This window comes from Propithecus coquereli, unplaced genomic scaffold (assembly GCF_000956105.1).
Source record: "Propithecus coquereli isolate 6110/MARCELLA unplaced genomic scaffold, Pcoq_1.0 Scaffold65, whole genome shotgun sequence".
Lineage (NCBI taxonomy): Eukaryota > Metazoa > Chordata > Mammalia > Primates > Indriidae > Propithecus > Propithecus coquereli.
Genome location: NW_012152507.1, coordinates 5,576,280 through 5,587,620, shown reverse-complemented (window position 1 = coordinate 5,587,620; position 11,341 = coordinate 5,576,280). Strand labels below are relative to the sequence as shown.

General features: G+C 40.7%; 1 protein-coding gene across 1 annotated transcript in view; it reads left to right on the top strand.

The window, feature by feature from the left end:
• SH3D19 (SH3 domain containing 19) overlaps positions 1-11,341 on the top strand; it is a 105,541-nt gene that overhangs the window by 42,845 nt on the left and 51,355 nt on the right. Inside the window, exon 2 of the mRNA XM_012660017.1 lies at positions 9,552-9,592. The gene's annotated coding sequence lies outside the window, so the exon portion shown is untranslated. The remainder of the gene's footprint in view (positions 1-9,551; positions 9,593-11,341) is intronic.

Here is an 11,341-nt window from a genome sequence, read left to right as displayed (position 1 = left end):
TGCCAGAGGGGCAGATAACCCCCCAGACTGAGGGAAGGGTGCTTCCTGGGGCTACCTGGCATCTCTGCTCGGGTCGTGGTGATCCTTATTATTCTGCCCCTTCAAGGGCAGGGTTGACTAGCTGGAAAGAAGTACACACTTCAGGGATGCTAGAGAAGCCCGGCCTAAGACCCCTGAGGGACCCAGACCCGAAAGCAGCCTGTCTTGCTATTCCACCCCAGCGGATGTGGGGTCAGTCCCTTTAGTACGCAATATCGGTGGTCAGATCTTAGTCCAGGGTCATCCACCTCCCCCACAGGGTCACAGTCCAGAGAACAGCTTCCCTTGTTCCTCCGCACTGCCAAGGGTGGGGAACTAATTCCTTGGGAGGAGGCGCTGATCGCCAAGTCACCGCGAAAATGAGGCTACAGGACCCCGCTGGGAAAACAGCCTCCTTCACTCTCTACTTGGCCCTTCCCGCAGTGGAATCTGTCCGTTTGGCCGGCAGCTCCGGCCACCAAGTCACAGCAGAGAGGTGAGCGCGTGTCTCAGCTTGAAAAGCAGCCTCCTTGGTCACTGGACACTCTCAAGGGTGCACGCTGTCTCCTTGGTGCAAAACAGTCCCGCTGTGGCAAGAAGCCGCCTCCAAACTCTCCCCTGTGGACTCCGGCGCCGCGTCCGATCCGGGGAGCGCGCACTTGGGCTGGTCCCTCCCCTCCGATGCCGACCTAGCGCCGCGCTCCGCTGCGTTCGAAATGGACCCCGCTCCTGTCTCGGCTCCCCACCGCCTGTCGGTCTGCGCCACCACCTCGCACCGACCTCCGGCACTTCCCTGCCTGCGTGGGATTGGGGTTTGGTGAGGGAAGAGTTGTCTTCCTGTGAGTCAGATCTCCCCACCTGGGAGTGCCCGCCGCGGGGCGCAGCTGTCCCGCGCTGCCTTTCCCCTTTGTCCCAACTCTCCGGTAATTTGCGAGTGTTTTTTGAGTTCACCTGACTCTATCCGCGGGACTGCCTGTCCCTCGCTGCCTCTCCGTAGATTCACGAAGCCAATCCTGCAGGGGAACGCCTCACTCGCGTGTGGGTGTCCACGTTTTTCAGCTCCCACTCTGGGAGCAGAGAGCCAGGAGGTCACCCCTAATCGGCCATCTTCCCCGACCTCATTATTTTTCTTTACCAGTCTTTATTCTCTAATTCTTAGAAGGAATCCCCTCCCTGCCAAATTTTATATGGAGGCTCATCAGAACTATAAGTTTTTTTTAAAACTAATTTCAAATAAGTATACTTCTTTCCCATTTCCCACAGTTTATCAGATCTGGCCCTACATATTGTGGTGGTGATATTAATTTAGATACTATTAAATTTAGATACTGCCATTTTAATGGCAGCGTACCTTTATATTTGTCTTTGTAGCAAAATATAATTTATTTACTAATACTTTCTTTCCATTACATAATATATTGCCTTAATCTAGCAGTTAATATAGGCTGGTACAAGTTATGTGCAATACACACACCAGATAGAAGCACAAGTTGTTCTGTGACATTGTTGCTTTCTGTTTTGGGAAGCAAATCAAGGTTAGCCAAAGACTTCTTTATAAAATCACATGTAATTTTTTTTTTTCCTGAATGGCAGCAAGTCAAGCACTTTTGTTTTATTGTGGTTAAGAAATAAGTTATCATTTAAAAAGTACAGGTAATCCTTGACTTATTTATAAATGTTCCTTTCATAGAATGACTGACTTTCTATGTTCTTTTATAGAAAGACTAATTTCTCTACCTAGTGTACCCATAGTACCACTTTTCTAAAACAGTTATTGGTGCTAGAAATTTTCTTCTTCTTCTTTCTTCTCTCCTCCTCCTGCCATTATCCTGTTCCCTCACATCCAGCCCTCAATTTTATACCACTACTGCCACTATCAACTTGTCTTGCAAACTAGAAATGAAGCCAGCTACTAGTGAAGCCAGCTACTTTCCCATCAATATAAATCCTGTTACTCTGTTTTGTTGCCACTAACTCAGTGGTTCTCAACAGAGGGTTATTTTGCCCCCCCACCGCCCCCACCAGGGGACATTTGGCAATGTCTAGGGACATTTTTGGTTGTCACAACTGGAGGACGTAGGGTGTGCCACTGATTTCTAGTAGGTACTAATAGAAGCCAGAGATGCTGCTAATCATCCTACAACATACAAGAAAACCTTTCCTCTCTTGCAACAAGTATCACTAGTATCAAGGTTGAGAAACCCTGCACCAGTTCTATTCAAGCATCAGCTCTGTTTTCTTCAACTTCCCCAGGGTTGAATTTAGACACCCCTCCTCTGGGCTCCTATAATACCTTGTATAACATTTTTTTCACATTCTTTTATTTGCTGATCTTATCAACAAGACTGCACATGCTTGTGTATTATTCATATTGGTGTTCTCAAATTTGTGGTGTAGTGCCAAGTACATAGTGAGAGCTTCATAAATGAATAAATGCGTGTATAGACACCCTCGACTTCTTCAGTGCCTTCCTGGCACTTCCAGAAACCTCCACTACCTCTTGCTTGCTTACTTTTTATCTACCCTTTCCTACCTTTCCCACTCATTATTTATTTCATCAGATATTAGCATGTCAGTCCTATCATACATATATTTAGTTCCTAAGAATGGATCTGCCCACAATTCAAAACATAGGATAGCGGCACTCCAAGCTTTTTTCATAGATCCTTTGAAAAAGGCAGGCCTGACCACAAACAGTATGGCTGGCACATACGGACCAGCAACAGTCAATAATGCTTGTTCCAAGGAGATGTTCCAAATGAATTGTTACTTGCTTTTGAAACACTTTGCTCCCATCTCCCTGACTCATGAATTCTTAGTGTTTTACCTAGCTAGTGATACCCAGCATCAGTACTTCTCTCTAACCTATGTTTCTACTTATCTCTTGGCATGGCATTTTCATATGCTGTGCTCAAACCATGCTTAACTGAGCTCTTCAACCTCTGGTCCTTTGTGTGTGCTGCCTAACCCTCGCTCTTTAGAACCTCTCTTTTATACATTTTCAGGTCTCAATCAAGACACATGTCACATTTTAGAAGCCTATCCTTAGACCCCAAGATGAAGTGATATATACCTTCTCTACATCCATAGCACTTTGTGCCTACTCCTATAATACTATAAATAGGAATGCAATGGCAATATTTGACTTTCCCATTGAGGTCAGAGTCTGTGCTTTCAGGGCATTCCTGGTGCCTGTTATATATCATGCATGTGATAGGTACTGGGTATATGAGTGAATGGATGAGAGAGAGTACCTCTTCTAACCTGCCAAAATCACACCAACATGCCTAAACCCTTCTGCCAGGAGGAAATGGGGTTGAGTCAATCCAAATATTGAGAGCCTTTGAGGAAGATGGCGCAAGAGGATAAACTTTATATTCACTGATATGTTTACCATTGTGACCAGAGAGTTACACTCCTGGATCACATTAGCTTAACTCTTTGTTAAGCTAATTGCTTTACTGAGTACTACTATAGTGATATGCTTTTGGCCTTTATTGAATGTTTTTACAAAGACTGTGTTTTCGACATACTCTGTTGCCTCTGCACACAGAGGGAGCCCCAGAAAGATGTACTGATGACAATAAGCACCTGCAGACATTGTTCTGAATCGTGTACCAAACAAGCCAAACCCACCATTCCAGGTGCTGGTTTGTGAAAGGAGTTCTTTTCCTCACCAAGGAAATGTGTGTATTTAAATTTGAAAACAAGCTTTGTTGCCTTGAAAGTTGCATAAATATTTTTTAGATTCTCTTATTATAATAAGTAAAACATGATCCAAAATAAAAAGAGGGATTGGATTTCCATAGGTAAGATTAAGAATTACCATTGTGGTTTGCTTTATTGTTGTTGTTTTTGACATTAAAATGTCATACTTAACAACTTGTTTTCTTCTGCATCCACAGAGTGTAGCATGAGACTGCAGTGAGAAATTTTTATGGTCAACTTTGTGATTGGGGGTACTTCTGTACATATTGAACTTTGTGGAAGGTCCACAAACTTTTACTCATGTACCCAAGCCTGAATTAGAGAATCGTGGACTATAATTGGACAGTAGTGAATTCCTATCTGTCTCCGCCACTTACCAGCTGTTTGACCTCAGGCAGGATACCTAACCTGTAAGCCTCAGTTTCCTCATTTCTAAAATAGATTGCATGTTTTATACACATAATAATAGGCTATTCTTATCTTCATCACTGAAATCTCATCATTAGAAATTCATTTCATTAGGTTAAGAAACCCTTAAATGCAATTCTCTTTCTTAAAAACACCTTCATAACAACTAAGGTTATATGCAAACACACTGGTAGAGAGTGACCCAATAGCAAAACCTGAGAAGGGCTCTTTGTGAGAGAGTGGGAAGAAAGGATAGAAGGGGACTCTGAACAACTAGGTAGCACCCCAGAATCCTAGAGGAAGATAAATCCTCAAGCAATTAGACCTGAAACAATTTGGCCTTGACCTCAACGTTTGGTTTTCCCCCTCAGAATCTGAAAGCCATTTCCCTTAATCCTTCATTTCCCTCCTGTTAGTTTATTAAATATGAAATGTCCAATTTCAAATCAAAAGTGTGGTTTACTATATCTCAAATAAGAAGCAGTACAATTAATCAAAATATGTGCCTAAACTATCAACACAATGTGCTATATTAACAGTAGCTTACGCCAGTAGTGAAGAAGCCTGGATAGCAAGTGGCGATGCAATCACCAAAGGTGTTTTCCACAACTTGTTGAGAATTGAATATTTTCCCTTGCAAGAAGCGGTCCAAAGCCTGGAAGAAGTGGTAGTCAGTTGGTGCAAGGTCTGGTGAATACAGTAGATGACAGAGAGTTTCCACGTCCAGCCTGTGTACTTTGAGCAGCATTGTTTGTGTGACATGTGGTCGAGTATTGTCTTGCAAGAGAATTGACCTGTCTCTAGTGACCAATCTCAGCTGCTTAATTGCAAGCATTCTCATCATTTCATCAAATTGGTTGCAGTAGATATCTGCTGTAATCGATGGACCAGGTTTCATGAAGCTGTAGTGGATAATACCAGCACTGGACCACCAAACAGACACCATTAGCTTTTTTAGATGAATATGTGGCTTTGAACTGTGTTCGGCACTTCATTTTTATCCAACCATTGTGCCAAATGCTTGCAGTTGTCAAAAAAATCCATTTTCATCACACGTAGCAATACATTGTAGAAATGGTTCGCCTTTATGTCGTGGCAACAGAGAAAGGCAAGCTTCGAGACAATTTCTCTTCTGATGCTGATTTAGTTCACGTGGTAACCATCTATCCAGCTTCTTTACCTTGCTGGTTTATTTCAAATGATCCAATATTGTTGGAATAGTAACATCAAATCTTACTGCTAATCCATGCATAGGTTGAGATATTAATAGATTTGCTTCCACTACAGCTTTCAGCTCATCATTATCCACCTTGGTCTCAGGTTTCCCACATGGCTTATTTTCAAGGTTAAAATAACCAGAATGGAACTTCTCAAACCATCAATGTACTGTGTATTCATTAACCACATGCTTCCCAAACACTTCATTGACATTTTGAGCTGTCTGCAATGCATTAGTTTCACGGTGGAACTCATATTTGAAAATAACACGAATTTTTTACTTATCCCTGGTTTCACAAAAATTGCTCTAAAATAAATTTTGAAAGATAATCACAAGCCAAACCATGCATTTGAAAGACTGAGGATATACCTTCACAATAAAAATAATACAAGAAATATCAAAGTGAAGTATCAGAGATATCAACGGTCAAACTTAGTATTTAAGAAAATTGGACATTTCATACTTAATAACCTAATAGCAGAGTCTTTGACTATCACATTTCAGAAGTGTTTTTTTTTTGAGACAGAGTCTCACTGTGTTGCCTGGGCTAGAGTGCGGTGGCGTCATCCTAGCTCACAGCAACCTCAGACTCCTGGGCTCAAGCAATCCTTCTGCCTCAGCCTCCCGAGTAGCTGGGACTACAGGCATGTGCCACCACCGGCTAATTTTTTCTATGTATTTTTAGTTGTCCGATTAATTTCTTTTTATTTTTAGTAGAGACGGGGTCTCGCTCTTGCTCAGGCTGGTTTCGAACTCCTGAGCTCAAACAATCCGCCTGCCTCGGCCTCCCAGAGAGCTAGGATTACAGGCGTGAGCCACCGCGCCCGGCCTCAGAAGTGGTTTTATCTGCCCCACCAAGAACAAAGATACCTGATAATAGGAGCAGCCATGCTCAAAAAGCAGAAGGCAAAAGATCTGGATTAACTCTGCAAGGGTCAGGATATATATAAACTTACAAATTCAGAATGAAGTGAAGGTTTTGAATTGTTTGTTTTTTGTGTGGAGTGACCTAGCTCAGGTTCTAGCTGAACAGCAGAATCCAGAGGGGAGAAGCAAAGTAAACTCAAGAAAAACAAAATCTTTTCAAAACATAAACCAAATTGTTAGGCCCACTGCCTGAATGATACTAGACCCCAAAGTGGGAATCTCTCAAGGGTTGTGTGTATGCCTCTAAAGCTGTTTTGTGATGCCCCTAAAGATTATGAACAAACATGACTAAAGATAATAACAATGCACACGTATTGAACACACACACTTTGTTCGAGGCACTGTGTAAAATGCTTTAACAAAGTCTTCCTCTTACTTGTCACAACTTCATTTGGGAATGTTAAGTTTTCCCTGCTTTTGTACATGAGGATATGAGAGGCCTTACTGAAGCTGAGTAATTTGCACAAAGTTATGCCAGTGAACAAGTAGAGGCACCAGCAATGAATGTGTACAGGGGGACTTCAGAACTAGGTCTGGGAACCAGCAGGCCTTACTGCCCCTTTCTATGGTCAGTGATCATGTAGCCGTATCTACTGTCCGTTACTGGCTATCCCTCTTGGAGGTCCCTGGATGATTCAAGAGCAAGAGTTCATGGTGAAGGAGGACTTTTGTGAGATTTTCCCTTAAGGATATAGAGTCCTACCTATGGTCTTACCTTCACCTGTAGCCTTTGCTCTGCAGAAAGACAGAGATAAAGTATCATCTTCAAAATCATAGTTCCTGCATTCATTGCTACATTTGAGATGCAGAAATTGCATGTGCCCCACAACTAGGGGGTTACGCCAGCATCTCCCAGAACTGCTTCCCATGGAGATGTATTTGACCACAGGCCTCCTTTTTTATTTTCCCACCACGGAAATACCTGTTAACCTCTAAAGAAGAACTTTAGAGTTTGGAAAATTCTGTTCTAGATTTAAGGTATTGGTTTGTTTGTTTACAGATTTAGCTTAAATATGATGCTGCAAATCTTGGGAGTTGTAGAACCTCATCTGATCTCAATCAAAATTCTATTTTGTGCCAAGGTTTCAACCCCCCACTCAAATTTTTATTGAAAGGTAACATACAGAAAAGTACACAAAATGTGCAGCTCAATGAATTACCACACTACTCGATGCCTCAGGTGCCCTGTATTAGCTTCCTAGGGCTGCGGTAACAAAGTATTACAAACTGGGTGACTTAAAACGACAGAAATGTTGTCACAGTTTTGGAGGCTGGAAGTCTGAAATGTAGGTGTCAGCATTGCCATGCTCCTTCTGAAATCCACAGATGAATCCTTTCTTGCCTCTTCTTAGCTTCTGGTGGTTTACTGGCTGTCTTTGGTGCTCCTTGACTTACAGCTGCATCACTTCAGCCTCTGCCTTCCTCATCACACAGAGCTCTTGCTGTGTATCTCTGTCTTCCTATGGCTGTGTTCTAAAGAACCTAATCTTATTGGATTAGGGTCCATTCTCCTCCAGTATGACCTTGTGTTAACTAATTACATCTCTGATGACCCTATTTCCAAATAAGGTCATTCTGAAGTATCAGGCAAAAGGACTTCAGTATATCTTTTTGAGGGAGGACACAATTCAACCCCTAACACCTCCTGTGTTCTACCCCAATCAGTATGTATTTCTCTTCCACAAGAGTAACAAAGGATGTTTTAAATAAATAACACCATCCCACCAAATCAGTAGTAGTGAGCAAGATGATTATGATGTACTCAGTAACAACTTTTCTGCCCTGCCTGGGCTTACATATGGCATGTTAGCCTTTTTAGCCCTGCTTCTAAGTATTGATGTTGCTAGATCTTAAATTTTAATTGCTAGATCTTTGTCAATGGACACAATGTTAACATGCAGATTCTCTCTCATGCACCAAGAAGTTTCTCTTGCAAGCCTTAGTCAAAGTATTTGCTTTTTAGGGATGTTACCTCTTTTATATTACACGTTGAGCATCCCTAATCTGAAAATCTGAAATAAAAAATGCTCCAAAATTTGAATTTTTTTTTTGAGGCAGGGTCTTGCTACATTGCTCAGGCTGACCTTGAATTCCTGAGCTCAAGCGATCCTCCTTCCTCAGCCTCCTGAGTAGCTAAGATTACAGGTGCACAACACCACTCCTGGCTCAAAATTCAAAAATTTTTAAGCATGAACATAATACTAAAATAAATGCTCATTGGAGCATTTTGAATTTCAGATTTTTGGATTAGGGATGCTCAACCAGTAAACATTATAATGTAAATATTCCAAAATCCAAAAAAATTTGAAACATTTCTGGTCCTAAACATTTAGGATGAGGGCTAATCAACCTGTACCTTATACTAATTCTTTTTTTTTTTCAAGTAGTTGTTTTACACAAAGCCTTCAAGCACTATTTTTTTAAAAAAATTAGTATTGCTGGAAACAGTTATGTATTTGTGTTACCATCTTTGCTTCATGGTATTGGAGACCTCTTGGCACTTAATTTTTTCCCCTGTGTGGCAGAATAGTGTTGTCTTAGTTTGTTTTGTGCTGCTCTAACAGAATACCACAGACTGGATAATTTATAATGAACAGAAATTTATTGGCTTATGGGTCTGAAGGCTGGGAAGTCCAAGATGGAGGGGCTGGCATCTGGTGAGAGCCTTCTTATTGCATCATCCCATGATAAAAGGCAGAAGGGCTACAGAGGATAGGGGGAGTAGAAGGGAAGAAGAGGGAGGGGAGTAGGGGAGAGGGAAGATATGCTCAGAAGATTTTTATCTTTCGTAGGTGGTGATGTTTTAAATTCTAATCTTAAGAGGAAATGTTGGTCCTTAGATCAAATTGACTATATAGATGGTGTATTTTGATCTGATATGAGAAGGCAGGAATTTCAATGGCAAACACAAAAGAGCTAAGGTATAAAGATCTTTTGGGCACCGTGTAATGCTATCTAACTACAAATGGTATCCAGAAATTCACTGTAAGATGCAGTATGTAGCTAGCTATGAAAACAATTTTAAGGTAAATTTTTATTTACACTGTAGATATATTTTACCAGCCTCCTCTCTTCCTATAAAACATCTTAAATATAACAATTTTAAAATTTTCTACAATTTTTGTTTTGTAAAAAGGATAGGCCAGTAACTAATGTATCAAACTTGCTGACTGACACCATATTGAGTCCCCCAAATAACCAGATATTATGAATGACTTGTCTTCAAAAGGAATGATAAATGTGTAATAAGTTTCTTTCTTCCTTTTTCTAGCCAAGGACCCTTGTCGTCCATTAGAGCAGTAATCAAGAGATGTAAGTTTGTTTTTTCCTGCTCTGTATTTTCCTCTGTAATAATTTTCAATGATGATTTAGATTTCCACCAAGTGGTTGTATTTGATGAATCTACAAAGAACCTAACAGCAGTGGCATCTAAGAAGTAATAAAGCATTTCAGACAAACATCTAGTTTTCAACTTTTATTTGTTGATAAGCTAGTTTCTCAGAACAATGCTTTTCTCTTACGAAAAAAAGAACAAAGTTTTTTTTTTTAAAAAAAATCTGGCTATCTAGTTGGTTTCTATAATCTAATATAAATTTTATGTAACTATTTTCTATAGTTAGATACATCTTATAGGTTTAAAAAATATTAAATCCTGTTCTTTTTGGTTCATTTTCTTCCATGGTTCTCTTTACAATATATTTTTTTAACTGTATAAATGCCTATGAGGATAGGCTTATTCTACCACATATAAGACAGAAGTGCTGTGAAGAATTCCCTCCAAAACGGCACGTTCATACTTTGTCTTTGTCTCTTGATTAAAGCTTCAAAACTTGCTCTCGATGTGGGATTTTAACACTCTTTTTTTAATAAAAGACTCTGGAAAGGTTCCTTTTCCAAAAAGAACATGGATTACCTGTTATAGAAAAAAGATAAAGATAAGATTTTGGATATTCTTTGCGTTTTCTGAGTTGAGGTCACTACTCTGAGGAGAATGTAGCCTATTTTTAGAAACATAATTTTAAATATTTAGTATGAATTTAGGGTATCCACAAATCATAGAGACCATGCATTTGAGCCATACCAGTGAAAATTTTACCAGGTAGCAATAGAGAAAAATATGCCATGTTTCCCTACTCCGTTTTTTTTCTTCGTTGGTGAATTATAAAGATGTGGGAATGCCATAGTGTATGTTGAAGGAAATTCAGACATAAAAATGAAAAATTCATGATAGCTTTACATGCCTTAGAATACTTGGAGTCTTATACACATCTTCTATAATGGGGAAAAAAAAAGAATACTTGGGGTGAGATTCGCAAGGAGAGGAAAAGCAGGGAGAGAATTTAAATAAGAAATTAGGGTGTAGGTCAGGCACAGTGGCTCACGCCTGTAATCACAGCACTTTGGGAGGCCGAGGTGGGAGGTTTGCTTGAGCGCAGGGGTTTAAGACCAGCCTGGGCAACATAGCAAGACCCCAGGTCTACAAAAATTTTAAAAAATTAGCTGGGCATGGTGGCTTGCACCTTGTCCCAGCTACTTGGGAGGCTGAGGCAGGAAGATCACTTGAGCCTGGGAGTTCAAGGCTGTAGTGAGCTATGATGGTGCCACTGCACTCCGGCCTGGGCAATAGAGCAAGATACTATCAAGAAAGAAAGAGAGAGAGAGCGAGAGAGAGGGGGAGAGAGAGAGAGAGAGGAAGGAAAGAAGGAAGGAAGGAAGGAAGGAAAGAAGGAAGGAAGGAAGGAAGGAAAGAAGGAAGGAAGGAAGGAAGGAGGAAGGAAGGAAGAAAAAGAAAAAAAGAAGAAAGAAAAAATTAGGGCCTAGAATTTAGGCAAGAATTTCTTGGCTAGAGATATAATTTGGGGTAATCAAGGTTATAGGCAAAATCCTGGAAGTAGCTGAACATTTAGGGAGAAAATATACAGGATAGAAAAGATAGCAAGGGACAGAATCTTGGGAAATGTTGTTGTCTAAGGCCAAGCTATGCCTTTAAGGGACTATAAAGCAAAAAATTTATGACCCGATAAACCCAGCCCTGCTGAAGAGAAGGGCCTCCTTTCACTC